The sequence below is a fragment of the Pinus tabuliformis genome, chromosome 3_2 (genome assembly GCF_031772625.1).
Source record: "Pinus tabuliformis cultivar Carrire ecotype Pingquan chromosome 3_2, CPIR1, whole genome shotgun sequence".
In the NCBI taxonomy this organism is placed as follows: Eukaryota; Viridiplantae; Streptophyta; class Pinopsida; order Pinales; family Pinaceae; genus Pinus; species Pinus tabuliformis.
This window is the reverse complement of record NC_142302.1, coordinates 990,586,267-990,607,588: the sequence shown is the minus strand read 5'-3', so window position 1 is coordinate 990,607,588 and position 21,322 is coordinate 990,586,267.

Here is a 21,322-nt window from a genome sequence, read left to right as displayed (position 1 = left end):
GTTTAGTACAGAAAGCACACACTTGGATATTCTCTAGAGGGCAATCTTTTAATGCATGTTTCTTTCGGCATTTTGGCCAGAAGATAGCCATGATATGATCTTCATCTTCTTGTTTCTTCTTGGCTTTTAAAGTGTCAATTTGGTTCCCTAGAGTGCTTAACAGATCTGTTTTAAACTCTTCTAAAAGATTCCCTATTTCGGCCCTTGTAACACTTGCAGAGGCAGTTTTTGTGACCCTTGATGACAGACTTCTCTTCCCCATTTTAGATTTACTCCTTGAATACTTTTCGCACAACTCAACGATTTCTTCAAAGGGTAAGGCAGAAATGTCACCTTTTCCCATCAAGTTGAGATCATCCATGTATTCCTCTCGAATACCTTTCAAGAATATTGTGCGGACCAGATCAGGAGGCATAGTTCGGTGTTCAGATTTTTGTAAGTTGTAGACAAACCGTTCTAAATATTCCTCTAAGGTTTCATCCTCTTGCTGACTCAGATATCATCTTTAGAGTCTTTGGATCTGCAATAAGGCTGATATTTCCTAAGAAATATTCTCCTCATACCATCCCAATCAACTATAGCATGCTCACCAAGCCCCATGAACCATTTTAAGGCTGATGCCTTTAATGTGGCTGGGAACAATCTAAGCCTATGGGCATCATCTGTATAGCCATAAGTTCGACATACAATGTCAAACTCGAACAAGAATGAGTCCGGATCCTCCGAAGCCATACCATAGAAATTTGGTAGGACGGATGGGGGTATGTTTTTCATTTTGATCTCCTCATCCTCCTGTGGTTCATGTATAGGGAACTTAAAAGTTGACTCCTCTTCATCTCCTTGGCATGGTACTGATCCAGATCCTTCCTCAGCCATTCTAATTGGTCTCTCTGTGTCAGTGTCACTTGGTGGAAAAAGGAGGAAGGAAGATTGTTCAGTAACTGTACTACTTTCTCCTTGTATAGAAGGTCTAGGAAAGTGCTTCTTCTGCGATTTATGTGTGAACAAAGTTTCCCTCTCAATAAGAGTAAGTTTCTGTCCTGAATAAAATTTTTCTGCCAATGTCTGGATAACTTCCTCAGCTGGTGTTGTATTCCCTAGAGAGTCTGCTCCTGATGATGATGGGTTAGTTTTTAGATGGTGGGGGGTTTTTACAAATCTCCCTTGACTGTCTCTAAATCTAGGCATAAATGAACATGATTTCTAACTGTGTTTTTGTTTATTTTTGTGTATTGAAATTTTTTTTTCTTTTTGTTTGAATCCTTTAAGCACGCCTCCCCAGCAACGGCGCCAAAATGTAGTGTTCTAGCTAGGGTACTAGACTAGACTATATTAATTATCGACCATGATGCGTAAGCTTATAGGCATGCGTCTAAAGTATATAGACATAAAGGATTGTTGGCTAAGTGGTTATGATGTAGGTCACAGGGCTTCTTTACGGAAGACTAGGGTATGTCACCTATCATCCAAACACTCAGGTCACTCTGCTAATATACCTGACTACAATGCTATCATTAAATGCATTTACCAAATTACACACTGAAACTAAACACTGTGTATCACTGCAACAATGATCTCAATCTCCTTACAAAGACATTACACATAAAACCCTTGTTCAGTAAACATCCAGCATTCACTAATATTTATACAATATCAAAATATACAGAGATCATAAATGGATTGTGAAATGAAAACAAAGTTTATGACAGTGCTTTTAAAAGACAACACAGGGATCGAATCCCTTACAGGACGCACTTCCAGATCTCAGTGATGACTGTTCAGCATTACCATAAACGCAAACCATATACATTCGATGGAAATCAAGAGCTATGGAAATCGAAATCGATTAATTGTAACTGCTGTGCAAACCATATAATACCTATTGAAATCGAAATCCAATCAATCGTAACTACTGTGCAAACCACACGATAACCTAAGTGCAAATAAAATGAAAAGAACAGTATACCGGTTGAGCGCAGGGCCCGTCCGCACTCCAGAGGTACACTGGACTATATTCGATCGGCTATCAAATCAATGCACAAGACACAAGTCGTAACTGCAACTGGGTTCTTAGTATTAAGTTTCAAAACCCTGTTTTAGAATGATACAACGATTAACCATTACATCCATTACTCGGACTGTATTTACATATGTCTAGCACAACCATGTCATTTCGATAATGAATGTACATTCGGAATTTGGCTGTTGCCGCTTTTATTACATCGATCTTTTCAAAATGTTTCTATCCTAACTGATTTAAAAAATAACAAAAACTAAATCAAATTAGAATGAGCTGTTGTTTCTGCCTTTGTCGCCAGTGTGCCATGCTTTGACCTGAGTTGACCGCTCATGTAGGAGGGTCGATTCGGCTGTATGATAGGTGTTTTTCCATCCTTGGACATTCTATTTTTCATCCATGCCTTTCGCTCTAGTCCAACAGTTGTGCCACATGTCAAACAATGAGCTAATTACAGGATGTTGGAACTTCTTGTAACCATTTCACCAAAAACTTCTAATTCTTCAACATAAAATTCCTAGATCAATTTCAATGCATTTTAATAACTATAAGACTATTAATAATTAATTTTAAAGGATTCCAAGGGATATATGATGAAAAGGAATGGGTAAATGATATGTTTTTAGGAGGAAAAAGGGGTCTTGGGATGATACCAACATCATCAGAGTGGCACAACTCTTCCGTAGGTTTGTAGATCAGGAGAATGTTATGGAGTTGAACAGGTAAGTTGCTTTAGGGTAACTTGAAGCCACTCTGAAATGGTTTAATCGAGACAAGAGTCCTAGACCTGATGGCTGGTCGGTGGAGTTTTACACAACCTTTTTTGAAATTCTTGGAGACGACCTACTCAAGGTCATTGAAGATTGCAGGACAACGACTCGTATGCATGGGGCCATCAATACCACCTTCATTGCCCCCATTCCCAATTCGGACAATCCAACTTCTTTCAATCACTTTCACCCCATCTCCCTTTGCAATTGCATTTATAAAATCATTGCAAAAATCATAGCAACCGACTCCGCCCCATCCTCTCCATCCACATCTCCTCGGAGCAATTTGCTTTTCTTCAAGACTATCAAATTCATGAAGCAGTTGGTACTGCATAGGAAGTGATGCAATATATCCAGAAAAATACGTTCAAAGGTATGATCATCAAGGCTGACCTCTCAAAGGCTTTTGATTGGGTAAGTTGGCTATACCTCTGAATGATCCTAACTCATCTTGGTTTACCATATGAGTTTATAAAGTGGATCATGTGCTGCATCACAAACATATCCTTTAGTGTTTTGATTAATGGAGCAGCTTCACCTTTCTTTCACTCTGAAAGAGGCCTCAAGCAAGGGTGTCCCTTGTCCCCTTTGCTTTTTCTACTAGTCATGGAGAGACTCAGTAGACTTATTAAAGATATGCATCTCAGAGGCAGACTCATGGGTATCAGGATTACTGACAGTTGCATTATTACTCATTTACTCTTTGTGGATGATGTGTTGATATTCCTAAATGGTGGCATTAGGGACCTGACTACCCTTCAAAACACCATCTCCCTCTTCCAATCTGCAACTGGTATGGTCATAAACAACTCTAAATCCACCATCACTGCTTCTGATTGCACCCCTCATGAGGTCCAGTTTTCTCTCCACCGTTTCCCTTTCGCCCTACTTCAGTTGGAGGATGGACTAAGGTATCTAGGCTAAAAGCTAGGCCCCATGGCTAGAAAATGGCTGACTGGACAGGGCTGGAAGACTAGTCCTTATAAAAGCAGTTCTTGAAGCCACCCCGATGTATTTTATGTCCCTAGCCTGGATACCCAAAGGAATCCTCACTAGAATTCAAAATCTCTATTGTAGGTTCCTCTGGAAAGGCAATCAATTTGGGAGGATCTTTGCATGGGCAAAATGGAATCTGCTTACTCTCCCAAAGAAATGTGGAGGCTGGGGAATTAAAAAACTGGATGACTTCTCATCTACTCTGGCGGCCAAACTAGGATGGCATTGATCTCGACCAATAGCCTTTGGACTAAGGTTGCTACTTCCAAGTACATTGCACCCCTTAACCTGATGAATTGGCTCAAACAGACAAGCTGGAACAAAACTAGAATCTCAATCATCTAGAAAGCAGTGCTAAATTCATTGCCTCTCATCCGAGATGGACTCACTTGGAGAATTCAAGATGGTGCATCTGTTCGCATCAGACTGGACCCATTGATTGGGTGTGGTAATGCCCACATGCTTCTTGATGAACTTAAGCTCTACCTTGCTAACTCGAGCATTACTCACATCCACCACATTGCTGACATGGAGTGATCCACTTTTCTTCATTAGGCCTAGAAATCAGTTGGCAAATTACATATTCCACAACAGTGGCATTAATAATGGACAGACTACACAGCGGCCTTATCCGAATCTCACATCAGAACTATCGAGGAGGGGGGGGATGAAATCATATGGGCGCATGCAAAAAATGGACGATACTCTCCCAAAGAGGGTTACCTCTGTTTAGCTAGCAACCATAGACCACAACCTATAGATATATGGTGGAAAGGCATGTGGAAACTCAAAGCTCCCCCAAGAACCAGAGTATTTATGTGGTCAATTTTGAAAAACAAGACCCCCACAGGTGACAATCTGATCAAGAGAGGAATGCATAGACATTTTTGGTGCAGCTTATGCAAGGACAACACAAAATCAATGGACCACCTTTTCCTCTCCTGCCCTATCACCATAGATCTCTGGGTATCTATTCTCCCGAACATCCCTACTCAGTGCACATGGCGGGGACAGACTGCCAGAGATGCTTGGACCACATGGTGGTCATCTGCAGCCCCGACAAAGGCCAGGAACCTTCCCCTCCTCATCTGCTGGGAAATCTGGATCGCTCGAAACTGTCTCATCTTTAAGGATACAACTCCTCATTGGCCCACCATCTCCGCTCAACTTCAGGCAGACTATAAAAACATTCCTGATGACGATGATAACCCTCCTCCCAGGCATATTGTCCCAGAAACCATTGACCACACCCAGCCATGGGCTTTCTTTGATGGATCTGCTCAAGAAGCAGGGTGTGGGGGTGGTGCCATACTACATTTGTCAGACTCCCATCATTTCCAAATTCAAATGGGGCTTGGAGGGGGCACAAACAATTATGCAGAGCTCATCACTGCCAAATATCTCATTTAGTTTGCATTAGAAAAACATTGCAGCAAGCTACAACTATTTGGGGACTCAAAAATTGTAGAAATTTTGAATAATTAAGTACTTATTCACAAAGATTATCCCAATTATACACTATTGCAAAATACATGCACAATACATAATCTCCTCTATGTTGATCATCAATTTAGCAGCATCAAAAACAATGAAACATCAATCGCATGCACACATTAACACTGTATGTAACCCGGGGAAAGCATACAGCGGAAAACCCCACACTATCTGTATATTATAATGATTGAGAACATGTAACAATACATAGTACAATACTCCTCACAAGTACTCAGTACTATCTCCACCTGTTACACACAAAACTAGCTCAGCTCCGAACAAGTCACAGGTTCAAATCTCCTCCGCTGCATTGCCTGCCTCCACTGCACAATCCCAAGTGAAAAATCACGTGATCACAAGCTACAATTGCCTTGGTATTGGCCCACACTGCGCAATCCTCATTGCCATTACTCAATCCATGCATGTGCAAATCTGATGCACAACTGATAGCCACAACTCACCCTTTCACTTACCTCTAACACCTGCCTCTGTTGAACTGTCCATGCACTGAGTTAACTGATGTATTCTTTAGTTTCTTTATGAGTTAATAATTAGTGAATTAATTAATATTTAATTCACACAACTCATCGCTAGTGTATTCTTTAGTTAGACTAAATACAACTAGTTCAACTAAGTCAAACTGAACACAACTCCATCAACTCCACATCCAACTCCACAGAACTCACATGCATGAGTTCTAACTGAAGTCCTCCATGCAATAGCTCAACTAACACATAAGAAACCACGTGATTCCTTTTGTCAGCTGCATGTGCCACATCCATAGCTCGAACTGAAGTGCTCCAAGAGAATAAGATAATTTTTAGAGTCTAAATATTACTAAGGGCTAATAATATTTGACTGTTTCTATTTTTAGCCCGGCAATCTAAAAATAGACTCTGATCACTCCAATGTGAACCAAAAATAGAAGTCCATCTATTTTTCCCAACATGACCAATCATCCATAAACAACATCCTGCAACTCATAGACCATGATCCATATGTCTAAAAATAGACATAGTCTAAAAATAGACTTTGCGCCAAAAATAGCTTGCGTGCCCACTTAGTGAAGGCGACTCCTTTCCACTAAGCTCCATCATCTTGTTGCATTTTCAACAAAAATAGTGTGCAATTGGATTAATAGATCATCAATATGTCATGCATACACACTGAGGCCTATCCTGGATGAGGCCCATAGACTTATCTCTTTATTTGTTAGGGTCCCACCCTAACCCCCTTATTTATGTAGTAGGATCGAGTCATAGTTATAGTTAAGTAAGGAGTCAATAAAGCCCATATTAATAATTGTAAATGGTTAACCCGCAATTAATGACGGGACCACAATTAGTTGCAAATGAGCCATGGTATTAGATAGATGGTGTTAATAAGAACCATGGTATTGATCCATGGTATTGCATGTATGAGTCATATATAAAGGATAGAGACTCCCTGCGAGGAGCATCGTGTCTTATTTTTTAATCGAGCTCTGCTCTATTGGAGGTTGCCCCCTCGAAGAGGCAAGTGAACATTGCTTTCTGAATAATAAAATACTTGCTCTTGTTTCTCACTATTCTATGTTCTGGGTATATTTCTTCACATATTTGGTATTCTGGTAATCGTCTTGCAGGTTAAAAGCATAACATTATTTGACAACTTTGTTTGTCGTCATATATACAGGGAACGCAACACAACTGCCGATATGCTGTCCAAGGAGGTAGCGGTCAGGCCACGTAACACATGGTTGATCCAAGAGCTGAGGGAGGAAGCACACTGTTAGCTACCTATACCAATAGGTTTCATATTTCATGATGGACAAGGGAAATTCCAAATATGCTCTGCTTTGATTATGCAAAGATCCCATATTTCCTAGAGAATACAAGGTATGTTAAAAGAGTGTCCTTGTTCCAATTTTGATGGATGATTCAACAGTCTAATCTGGATTATGCCATGCTTTCAAATTTCCAGTTGTAGAATAGAGAAAGAGGTCTGTCCAAACTGTTTAATCTTGGCAGACAAGTAGCTTAGGTAGAGAAATTAAGGTTCCCAACTGCTTAATCTGGGACCTTGGAAGCAATAAGGGTAGAAGTAGATAGAAAAACGAAAGAAAAAGCCAAAGAAAAGAAAAGGCAAGTAAGGGTCTGCAAGTCCAAGTGCACCCTCCAAGAAGAAATAAAAAATGCTAGGCAAGTAGCTGGGTAAGTAGTTGGGGTTGCAGAAAGGTTATCCTTACCATTGCAGGTGTGTTGACTTTGTTTACCAAAACAGAGTTAATGAATTAAGAAGGGGTTCTTCTTCATCAAGTTGCAGCAAGCGAATGGGCATGCCTAACTTCCTCTCTTCCCCTTTTCATGTCATTCACTAACATTCCCTTCTGAGTTGAGTGTCATAGAACTAATTGTGGTAATATGATAGAATTTTTATCTTTAGAAGCCACATTTCTTGTCTAAAAATTCTTTTCATTTTGATCTACTCCCTAAACTAAGTTACTCTCAAACAAACTTAGTGTTTTCTCCCTTCATTCACTCCCCTCATCCATATTAACCCTAACTCTACTATGTAAATCCCTTATATTACCTTTCCCCTAATATTATTAACACCATGGTGTATAAACCCCAAATTTTGTATAAATATCCCCTCCCCTTGGCATTATAGCCAATAAGTCCTATGTCAGGGATCAAATGACACCTGGTCATCTTGATAAACCTAAGCCAAACCCTCTTCCCCCTTTCCAAATCCACTTTTTAACTCATTACCCCCCGTTTGCACATAAACTTTGTAAAAACCTTGTTCTACCCTTACCCGCTCCAAATTGCCAAGTAATGCATCAAAACCCACTTTTTCCCTTTATCCAAAGTCTGAAGGTCGGGTGCATTTTTGCAAATTATTCATGAAAAACCCATAATCTAATGTTTTTTTTTGCCAAAGCGCATACCCCGATATACATTAACTCAACCCTGCCCCCTTCCATATTGACCGATCGTTTTATTGACCCCGACAGCCGTCTGATCGGAGCTTGAACATCCAACGGCTCTTATCACATCGGAGCGGCTCCGACGTCCACTGTTTACCCGCCATATCTGCCGATCACATCACTCCCCCGACAGGCGTTGGATCGAGCCCCCCAGATCCGACGGTCATCGTTGATATCGGAGCGGGTCTCACATCCGACGGATATCTTCCGATGTCCGTAAAAGGGTTACGTCACTCGGCAGCCACGCGTCCCCACCGCAGCTCATCGGAGGTACGCCTGACAGATCCCCCCCCCGTACCATGAGCGGTGCGATATGAAACCGCTGGCTGTTTCCGGTTTTGGTTATCCCGCCTATACTACGTCACCTCCACATCATCCCACGTCACTGCCACCATGCCGTCACGTCAACCGTTGCGCCCGACCGTCTGCCGATCTGTCCTGCCACTTCACCATCCCCATGGACCAATCAAAGCCCGCCACCTCACCTATGACGTCAGCCGGCCCTGACCCCACCTATGACATCATGCTCACGTCAGCAGAAAAACGCACCAAAAGTCCAAAAAACCAATATAATAGCCAAATGTCGCATTTTTCTCACTTTTTTACAAAAATGCTCGTTGCTCCTGCATGCGATTTTTACGACCAAAAGTCTACCAACCTGCAGAACCTGACCAGGAGACCGGCGGCGCACCATTTCCACAGTCATTCGTGACCATTGCTTACTCTTTACCAGGTATTCTCCACTGTAAATCCTTCACGTACCTGCTTTGTCTGTAAATTCCCTCAAAAGAACTTATAACGGGAAAAACTCTTGAATTCACCGGCAGAAATCCTTACACTTAGCCCTTTTACAGTTGTGAACTCGAAGAACACTAGCCGAGCCTTGTTTGCCTGCATTTTCATTGAGAAATCAAGCTCTGTTCGCGCAAACGCGGCAGACTCATTCAAACTGAATTTAACTACTAAGAAAGACAGAGTGAGGCCAAACATTTGTCCTATTTTGCACTACAAATAATATTTCAATTGCTATTTGCAAGAACTACTCCCTGTTCCTTACAAATTCACCTCCCTGTTGAAGAGTCACTTCTTTATACAGCTCTGCTCAATTGAAACCACTGTGTACCTAATTCAGAGTCCTCTTTTGCGATGGAGACGCCTATAGTGCTAAATGTTCAACCTTTAAATGCCCCCCAAAGACAATTGGACTGGCAGCCATTGGCTGACCTGGACTACCAAATTACAGAAGAAATGTTTATGAGCAGCAAATTCCACATTCATCTGTTGAATGAGTTGAAAGCCAAGCATGAAAATGGGACAGATATATTGGGCATATGGGACTCTTTCCTCCCTATTTTTAAGCTCCCTCAGGTCAACCAGTTCCCTGAACTAATCCACCTGTGTGCTGCACATTATGATGCTTCTCAGAGGGCTATTGTTGACCCATCTGGTTCAGTACTTTTCTATGTTACCCCTCAAGCTATCAGAGACATGCTTTGCTTCAACACTCAGAAGAAGTTGGTCCCTTTGTCACTAGTGAACCTGATAAAACAAGGGGCTAAACTGACAGATGCTCAAATTATCAAACTTAATCAATTATACATTAACTCTGACATTGTGATGTACCCTCCAATTGGTCATGTATATCTCAATGGGCTGGGCAGAGACCTTGCAGATATGATTTGTCCCATCTTGGGATATAATTCAATTGAGCATATTGATGCAACTGTGCTGGTAATGATGCTTATGTGTGCTCCTGGCAAGTCACCAATCGGCTATGACTATGCCACCTACATATCAGACAAGATTCATGAGCAATTGATGAATTTGGCGAGAGAAAGGGTATTCAGATACACCTCCTACATTTACCATTTGATCTTGTACCATCAACATGAGAAATTTCATTTTTCAATCAAAAGAGTGGATGCCCAAGGCAATCCCAGATCAGTGGTCTATTGGTCCTCTGTCTTCCACACTACACATGAGTCTCCATACACTTACTGTGAATTCATAGATCTGTTCGTCCATCCAGCTATGGCAATGCTGATGAGCTCGCCTCCTCCAAGACTCACTGATGACATGCAGAGAATTCTTCAGCTGTCCAAATCTTACAGCATTGGGGATTGGTACTTCTACCAAAACCACACCGTCATCAGGATATATGGGTGTGATTTGCCTCCATTCAGATTACCTAAGTATGTGCCTATGAGGCTATTTGCCCTAGAGTACTTTAGGCAATTTGGCCGGGTAGATGTGCTTCACTTTTCAGGAAAAGGCAAAAAAGCACAGTTGAAGGTGAAAAGCCAACTTGGCCATTTTATCTATAACGAGAGGGAGCAAGGATGGAAGGAAGTAGATAGAATGCTTGAGTCCCTTGGCCTTCAAACCAGTTTCCCATGGACACCCTATGACCCTAATCATTTTATAACAATGAGGAGGCTCAAATATAAGTTGTCTGCCTATGATCATCATAGTATCCCTCACATTGAAAAATATGCTAACCAAGACAAATGGAGGAGAGGGACCTTAGAAGAGCCCATATCACAAGAAGAGCTAAATCAGAGGGCAGTGAGGAATCTAAGGAAAATGGCTGACCTTGAACTTTGTTCACAGGTATTCACACTTCCGAGCACACAAGTGGGAGCAGCTGCATCCTCCTCAACTGCCAAACAGCAAGCTACAAAGGCCACTGAAAGAGCATCTGGCAAAGGCAAAGGAAAGGAAATGGAGACAGAGCAACCACATCAAGAGAAGGAGCAGTCACCTCCAGTGACTCAAGAGCAGGCAGATAAAGAAAGGCAGCAGCAGGCAGAGCAACAACAACAACAAGAATTGCAGCAAGAAGAAGGGCAACATGACAGACATCAGCCCTTACAGCAGGAAAGAGTAGTTGATAGTCCAACTTCCACTGAGCAACAGGCTCAGAACATAGTGCCTCCTAGGCCAGAAGTCACCATTGACGCCTCGGTCCTCCAAACTCCACAGAAGGAGGACTTAAGCAGAAAAAGGGATAGAGAAACTCCTCTGACTTCATCTATCAACCAGGGAGAGAAAAGACAAAGATTGAATGACTTTTCGGAGGATGACATAGCAATAAGACAAGCATTGGGCATGGGCCCACCCGGCAGAGAAGCCTCAGCCAGTTCCTTCTAGCAGGAACAGGACAGGACTATGGGAGGGGAGGTCAGCTCCTCCAGCCAGCAAAAAGAAGGAGAAGTAAGCATCAAGCAGCAATTCATAGACATCAAAAGAAGGAGTGACCCCATCAAGATACAACTATACAACCATTTATTGAAAATGGCTCCCACCAACCAACAAAGATTGATGTCTGCATTTGATGTGCAAGAAGGCAAATTGACTATGAGCCATTTTTTTCCCACAGCACTGCATCCCCAATCTGCCTCAGATTACCTCAGGACCAACCTGGAGGTCCTAGGAAAGGACATACACCCAATGGATAAAATTGAACTGCACAAACAGACTGGTGAGATGGTGTATGCCTCCTTGGCAGACAAAACATTAGAAAATTACAAACTCGAGAGCAGCCTTAATGCTACAGCCTCTCAGCTGGAATTGGAGAGGGCATCATCCCAGGCGAAGGACAACAGAATAAGGTCCTTGGAAGACATAATCATTGAAATTGGGCATGATCCCAAAGATATTAAAGGAATACAAGAAATCTTGAAGTTGAGGGATGCTGACATGGCTGCCTTGAGGAAGAAAATCAAACTCCCAGCTACCATTCACCCTCAGACAGATGAGGTAGCCCAACAAAGGCATGAGCAGGATACCACAACCTTGTTGATTTCCATTTATAAACAGCTTGTTCAGGCACAAGAGAAATTGGGAGAATCAGAGGCCGCTCAAGCAGCATTGCAAACAACACTAAAACAAAGAGAAGAGGGTCAGACCTCTCAGCCTCCTCTGATCATCAATCTTGAGGAAACTGCTCCTATCACTACTCCTCCTCCCCAACACACTGAACAGACAGCAACATCTACTTCAGCAGCGCCAACAACTACAGAGCAGGCCCAAAGCCTGGATATGCAAAAGCTGAAGAATGAAATCCAAATCCTGGAAGCTCAAATGACAGAGTTAAATGAGACCAGGGAAAAGTTAGCCAAGGTAAATGACAGGCATGATAAATCAAAGAGAGAAGTGGCAGAAAAGGGCAGGGAAATCAAAGCCCTTAAAGACAAGATCAAAGAGCTGGAAAATGAGCTCAAACTAGACAAAATTGTAGCTGAAATTAGAGCAATGCTATGGTCCAATATTGGCCAATCAATTACCAATCAATGGCAATATATCGAGACAATCCATGAGCAACTAGAGCTCATCCCAAAGGCACAGAAGGAGGTTCACAGATCAAGAGCTTTATTGAGCAATATGCCTGAAGTGGCCACCAGAATGATCAACGTACTTAACCATAAAACAAGTTCTCAGTTAGCTACCATGGGAATTACAAACAGAACTGAGACTATCCAAATGGTCAGGAGGGTTCTTACTCTGAGAAATCTGGTGCAGACATTGGAAAGACGAACCCAGGATATGCAAACTGAGGTGAACAGGTTCATGGAGAGATTTCAGGTATTATAGAGCAGAGGACTCCCTAGCCTACTGAACAATGGAGGGAAACTATTCACCCATGAACAGTGTGCCAAAAGAGTGAACGTTTTTGCTTCAACCCAGATCAATGAGAAGGCCAGTACTTCAGATGATACAGGGCCTATTACAGGACAGATTTTCTACAGTAAGATAGAAAATCTATTTTTTATAATGAATGAAATCACGCACTTGTTTGATGTGGCCCCAAATTTTTATAAATATACAGAAGCAGAGGAGACAATGGATGCCATTCTCAGGCATCAACTCCCTACGCAAGACTGGTGGACAAATACAATACAGAAAATTTTATAAACAGCGAGGCATTCACCAAATTTTGTTTTTAAAATATAAATTGTTATGTAAAGCACAGTTCAACAAAATCAGCACGCATTAAAGGTTAGAGCTGAGCCAACTCAGTAAAGCTGTTCGGTCACCACAGCAACAAGCATAGTCACAGGTGGCAGGGCCGAGAAAATACAGCGCAGCAAATATAAAGGCACATTTATCAGCATTAAAGCTAAGCGTTTCAACCGACTCAGTGACCTCCAAAGGTCAAAATATCCTCTGACATACTTAAAGAGAATTTATGTTGCATTCAAAGCTGTAATAACTTCTTTTCTACTTTCTGAACAAAGTAATGAAGATATTTCTCCCTCAGATGACTCGATGCCTGAGATATTTTGTATAATCTTTCCTATAAAGTCCCCTTCGCATGAGTTTGCAAGGTTGTTGTTGATTTCTCCTGAAGAAGTTCTTATGCTGTAATCCTTTCAGAGGTTTAATAAAGAAAGTGATGGAATTTCTCGGATTTCTGAAGTGTTGAATGCATTCTGGTGTCTGTTGAAAACTGCTGGATTCCTGTGTATTACACAATACAATAAGTCTCTGTAACTCTCTCTGTTATGTTTTTTTATTTATTAATATCCATATATGTTTCTAATGTTGGAATATTTAGCAACATGGAAAAAGAATAACCTTCAGGATTTATTCAAGAAATACCCTGAGTTCAATCGGTGTTGTTAATGAATGTTTTCTTCATCTGTAATCTTGATAAGTGTGATTCTTAATTGCTGCACTTTCAGAATACATTTTTCACAGTGGCCTTTGTCTCAGGAATTCAAGTTTGCTCCTGTGCAACGTGTTCCACTTTCACCTCACCGGCTTAATAGAGAATTCTTAATTGCTTTTTGTTGGCTGACATGCTTCACCATTCAAGTTAACTTTGTTTGTCTGAAATACACAATAGGCCCTGCAGTTAGAACACCACCAATCCTGCATTTCAAAGCATTTCACAACTCCAGACTCCATTGCCCAATGATATATTACTCTCTAAACACTACATCTTAAGCCCTGAAAGAAATCCTTCAACCAAAACATAAACCCAAAACCTGAGCATAATATCTAGCCTAAAACACCATCATAACAGAGACAAATCATAAAGAGAGAGCCCTCTCTGATTACAGTTTGGCTAGAAACTGTGATCCAAAGATTGGTTAGTGGTTACCCCGGCCGTATTCCCTTGGGAGTCATAGGGAACAACCTGGGTGTTAACATAATTGGCGACTCCACTGGGGAGTGCTTGAGATTTTTCAATTACCATATATTTTCATAGCTACTATCAAGCCTGAAATCAGCCAAGAGGCCTTTAATCTGTTTCTGTATCACATTAACAGCTTTAGGGAGGAGCTTGTTTAGGGAATCTTCATCTTAGCTCTGAGAATATATAGCCATTCCAAAATCTTCATCCAGTCCTTTCAGATATAAAAATTTCCTGCAAAATCCCAAAAAAAAACAGTTAGAAGCTGGCTCCTAAGAAAAATCCACGGCACACTAGGGCAAATCCTGACCCTAATCCACCCATCATTGTTGATAATCCAAATACCATCCCTAGAAACATTAGGAGGCAGCAAAGGCAGGAGCAACCTGCTGATTTGACTTCAGAGTCAGATCATCCCAGCCTCATCCCTACTCCATGCAAGGTCCTTTTCCGGTCTACCCCTAGTTCCCCTAGCTCACCATCCACATCTCAAACTCCTCCTCTCACATCCTCATCCACTGTTCATATCCCCTTGACCAACATTCTAAGTTCACCCTTACTTGTCACCCCTGTGGTACCCACTGTTCCTATTATCCCGGCTGCCCCTGTTAATCCTCTAAATCCTGTAAATATGGCTAACATATATGCACCCTTGCAGATACCAGCTAATGCTGCATCTCTACCCCAAGACTACCAAACCAAAATTTCATATTTTGACTCCAATGGCCCTCTGACAGCTGTCCAGCATGCTAAGAGGATGCAAGACCATTTTGAGACCTATGAAATAGATGATGACAGTGTCAGAATGAGGATGTTTGTTCAAAGCCTAACTGGGGATGTAAGAACTTGGTTTAGATCCCTGAATGCAAACTCCATTACAACTCCTGATGAACTGTATCAAGCCTTTACTAGCAGATGGGAAAAGAAGAAAGATCCTCTGCACATACTTGGGGAATATGACACTATCAAAAGAGGTCCCCAAGAGACTGTTTTGGAATATTGTGCAAGATTTAACAATGTATATAACGCGATTCCACAAAATTTAAGACCTCCTCCTGATCTAGCTTTGTATAAATTCCCTGATGGTTTTGACCCTGACATGGCCTATCAGTTGAAAGAAAGAGATCCTCAATCCCTTGCAGAGGCCCAAAGGGTTGCTGTCACAGTGGAAGCCAATCTGATTGCCAAAAGAAACAGGGCAAGGTTGGAAAAGAGGACTGCTTTCAAAGAAGAACCCACTGCCTTTGATCAGAAGCTGGATGCAATACTCAATGGCATGAAAAGATTGGGTGATAGAGTGGAATCGGTTGAAAGAAAATCATCATGGGAACCACCACAAAACAACCCTCCTAGGAATCCAAATTTTAGGAGAACTCAAAACCCAGGCATGGGCAAAACCAGTGCTGATCAGGACATAAGACCCCCTTTCCAAGAAAATTATGCAGAAACTTCCACATCAATAGAGCCCAATGAAGATCCTGAGATTAATTTAATGGGTCTAGATGGTGAAAGTCAAGTTTTCTTAACACAAGAAGATCATGAGGATGATGAAATCAAACTGTTCCAAACTAAATCAGGGGAATCCTTTGACTTTAAGCAAGGATATGACACTGCTGTCTATGAGGTCCATAAACAATACAAGCTAAGGAGCAGAACTGTGAATGTAAACCAGCCTGAAAAAATAAAGGATAATCAGCACCCTGAAAGAATTATAGTCACAGAACCTAATGACAAAACAAAGTTACCTGCAGAAGAAGTAATTGTTGAGGAGATCACTGAACCGCCCTCCTCAAAACAGCAGCCTATGGTCACTCCCCCTTCTCATCCTTATCCAACTATTTCTCCTCAAGAGATGAGTAAAAAGGATAAGTCCCAAGGTCAAGATAAAAATCAAGAAGAAGATTTAATGAACAAGGAAAGGACAGTTATCTATAACCCCAAGACCCAATCTGAAAAATCCTTTGACCTAGAGACTGAAATGGGTAAATTAAAGATAGTTGTTCCTCTCTTAGAACTAGCCAAGCATGACATCTATAAGCTACAGATCAAGAAATCCCTTCAACTCACTAACAACAAAGATGATGTCAATGTGTTGGACGACACTCCAGAATTGTTATTTGGCCCAGAAGTGGATGGAAAAACAATAGTCACAGGGGTACTACCTTTTTATGTCAGCCTACATATTCATGACAAAATACTACACAATGCAATGTTTGATTCAGGTGCTTCTCACAACCTCATGCCAAAAGCAGTCATGGAAAGATTGAATTTGGACATAACAAGACCATACAAAGACCTGTTTTCTTTTGACTCCAGCCAAGTCAAGTGTCTAGGTCTCATAAAAGACTTATGTGTGTCCTTGGTTCAATACCCAAACAAGACAATCCTAATGGATGTTGTAGTTGCTGATATCCCACCTAAGTATGGAATGCTGTTATCAAGATCATGGGGAGCTAAACTCCAAGGTTCCCTACAATTAGACATGTCATATGCCACCATCTCTGTTTTTGGGCAACCAAAAAGACTGTACAGAGAAACACTAATGAAATACATGGTCAGCAGTGAGGAAAAGCCTCAAAACTTTCCCATATATGCTATCCATTCATACATAGACTCATACATTCTCTTCAATGACACCATTACTCCCTCAAAAGGTGAGGTTGAAACCAAGATATTCATACAAGAGGAAGATTCAAATGAAAGTATTATCACCCATGAAACAACAATCAATCAAACACTAGATGTTGCTGTTGCCCTGGCTGTCAAGAATAGCCAATCAAACGATGAGACTGTCCTAGAAGACAAGCTAGAGAAAAAACCACAACTGCTACTCACATTGCCAGCCCATGAGCAGATCATAAAGTCTCCTTCCCAACAGGATATTCTATGGTTCCTTGAATTTGATGGCTCAGTCAACAAGTTAGGGGCAGGAGCTGGAGTTTGGGTACACAACAAAGAAAATAGTCATGTAGAGGGCAGAGCTTATAGATTGAATTTCAGATGTACTAACAACATGGCAGAATATGAAGCTCTTTTACTAGGCCTCAAGTTAGTAAAATTCTTACAAGCTGCCAGGGTTTCAATCATGGGTGATTCAGATTTAGTTATTCAACAAGTAAAAGGAAACTTTGTCACCAATGACAAAAGACTAAGGACTTATAGGTCTGTTGTTGCTGAGGTACTAAACTTTTTCTCTGAATTCCGAATCACTAAAATTCCTAGAGCCCACAATCTACATGCTCATAGTTTAGCCACCTTTGCAAGTACCTGCAAGCTGCCTTTTGAGCCCCATCATTGTTTTACAGCTGAGGTAAAACACAGACCCTCCATTCCAAACAATGTTGATGATTGGCAAGTATTTGAGGATGACAAGCAAATAAACCATTTTCTAACTCTGCAGCAAGAATTTGCAGGATTAAATATTGACATGGAGACAGCAAGTCAATCACAAATACTTGAGACAGCAAGTCAATCACAAATACTTGAAAGAGCAAGTCCATCACAAATACAGTTTCAAAAGATTACTCACCCAATATCACCCAGAACAGCAAAACAAATGCTAAATCCAACTATTTTCAACAAGGACAACATTCAGCAAATTCAATCAATCAATTGTGAGGAAGTGGCCAATGCTGAAACTGAAATCATAGAGCTGAAAGACAATTTTCTACCAACAGGCCTAACTCCCCTAGAGGACATCTTTGATTCAAATGATATTCCCAGAAAACCAAAAATGCAGCCCCTAAACGCAGCCATTGAAGAATGCAACATAGGTACAATCGACAAACCCAAAATAATTAAATTGTCTGCATCTTTACCTCCTGATCAAAAGCCAAAATACATTGACCTTTTTAAAGAGTTCCAAGATGTCTTTGCATGGAGTTATGAGGACCTAAAGTCCTATGATACCTCTGTTATCCAGCATACAATCCCTCTCAAACCTAATCAAAAGCCCTTTAAACAAAAATTGAGGAGAATCAATCCTATGCTTCTCCCAGCAATGGAACAAGAGGTACAGAAAATGTTTAAGGCAGGCATCATAGCACCAATCAGATTCTCTAAATGGATCTCCAACTTAGTCCCTACAAGGAAGAAGACTGGTGAAATTAGGCTGTGTGTGGACCTGAGGAATCTGAACCAAGTATCCCTCAAAGACAACTATCCCTTACCCAAAATGGATCATATTCTCCAAAGAGTGGTAGGGGCCTCAAGGATCTCATTACTGGATGGATTTTCAGGCTTCAATCAAATCTTGGTGCACCCTGATGACCAAGACAAAACAACATTCACCACCCCATGGGGAACTTTCAAATATGTAAAGATGCCTTTTGGATTAAAAAATGCAGGGGCAACTTTTCAAAGAGCAATGGACATTGCTTTTTCCAAAGAGATTCATGAATTTTTAGTCATTTACCTAGATGACCTTACACCTTTCTCAAAATCAGACCGAGAACACATAAAACATTTAAGACAGATCTTCCTAAAATGCAGAAAATATGGAATTTCCTTAAATCCCAAAAAGTCTCTATTTGGTTTGGAAGAAGGTAAACTGTTAGGACACATCATCTCAAAGGATGGCATAAGAATTGACCCAGATAGGATACAGGCTATCCTACAAATGCCCCACCCAAGGAATGTCAAAGAGTTACAAGGATTCTTGGGAAAAATCAATTTCTTAAGAAGGTTTATCCCAAACTTGGCAGAACTAATCAGATTATTAAATAACATGCTGAAAAAGGATTCAAAAGTGAAGTGGACTGTTGAAGCCAATCAAGCATTTGAAGGTATAAAATTGGCCCTTACCCAAACCCCAGTCTTGACCAATCCTCAGTTTGACAGAGAATTTATTATTTTCTCTTTCGCCTCTCAGCATACTATTGCTGTTGTTTTATTACAAAAAGATGACCAAGGAAATGAGAAGCCAATTGCTTTCTTTAGCAAAGCTCTTAGAGATGCACCTTTAAAGTATCAAATCATGGAAAAACAAGCTTATGCTTTGGTCAAAGCAATCAAGGACTTTAGGATTTATATCCTTTATTCCCATGTCATAGCATATGTGCCAAGTCCTATTGTAAAAGACATACTCACTCAAGAAAACCTAGAGGGCAGAAGAGGAAAATGGATTGCTAACATACTAGAATTTGACATTGAAATAAAACCTACAAAGCTAATAAAAGGGCAAGGTCTGGCCAAGTTAATGACAGAAGCAAATTTCCAGGCCCTAGATATCAATCAGCTGGACAGTGAAACAGAGCTGGCGACTCCAAAGATCAATGTAGCCTTTGAACAATCTCCTTGGTACTCTGATATCTGTTATGTCTTACAAAACCTGTGTGCTCCCCCAAGACTGTCTAGAACTAAGTGTAGGTTCTTAAAAATGAAAACATCAAGATTTTGTGTAATGGATGGCAATTTGTTTTGGAAAAACCATGAAGGTATATTGCTGCACTGTTTAATTGAAAATGAAACTAACAATATCATGCAAGAGTTTCATGCAGGAGAATGTGGTGGACATTTGTACTGGAAGTCCACTGTGGACAAAATACTGAGGGCCGGTTATTACTGGCCCACCATGTTCTCTGATGTCAAGAAATTCACAACCTCATGTCACAAATGCCAAGTGTTTGAGGGCAAAAGACAGTTGCTGCCACTCCCCTTAAGACCCATTGCAACAGAGAGACCTTTTCAACAATGGGGCTTGGATTTCATTGGGGAAATTCATCCCTCATCTTCAGGACATCACAGATGGATTTTAACAGCAACAGACTATTTCACTAAGTGGATTGAAGCTGCCCCATGTAGACAAGCAAATGATTCAATAATCATTCAGTTCTTGGAGAACAACATACTGGCTAGATTTGGCTGTCCTGACAAAATAATAACAGACAATGCTGCTGCTTTCAGATCCAAGAAAATGGTGAACTTTTGCCATAAATTTCATATTACTTTGGGCCATTCTACTGCATACTATCCCCAAGGAAATGGCCTTGCTGAATCATCAAACAAAAGCCTGGTGAACATCATAAAGAAGGTGTTGGAAGAAAATAAAAAGAATTGGCATAAGAAACTAGTCAATGCCTTATGGGCAGATAGACTAACAACCAAAAGATCAATTGGGACCAGCCCTTATGAGTTGGTTTATGGACTAGAAGCCAAATTTCCCTCATCACTAGGAGTGCCTGTTATAAAACTTCTTCAAGAAAGCCAAGCTGAACCAAATGATATGCAAAGAAGGATAAATCAAATCATATGTCTGCAGCAAACCAGAGATCAAGTTTTCAGCAGAGTTCAAGTATTACAAGAAAAACTAAAGAAGGCCTTTGACAGAAGAACCAAAGCAGAAGATTTTAATGTTGGTGATAAAGTCCTCAAGTGGGATGCAAGGAGAGAAGACAAAGGAAAACATGGAAAATTTGATTCCTTATGGAGAGGACCATTTGCTGTCCAAGCAGTGCAAGGTAACAACACTTACTTCCTAAAAAGTCTTAGTGAAACTGACTTGGATGAAGGTCCTGTGAATGGCAGGATGCTGAAGCACTATTTTGACTATTTCCCATGAGTGCAGCCTGAGGTTCCCTTGTATATATGCAGATGTATATATTATTTTCTGTTTAGATTGTAAAAATGCAGTTTTTGAAGATTATTGACTATCAGCAGAAGGCACATAGAATCAGAGATAAACCAAGGAGGAAAAGCACAATTTTGGCATTTCAAAGCAGCATACGGCAAGTTTTGGATAAAACATGTCAAGGGCCAAGGCAATCTGACCTGCTGTTCTTGGTCTTTCAAATGAAAAACCATCCCCATGTGGAGCCACTGTTAGCTACCTATACCAATAGGTTTCATATTTCATGATGGACAAGGGAAATTCCAAATATGCTCTGCTTTGATTATGCAAAGATCCCATATTTCCTAGAGAATACAAGGTATGTTAAAAG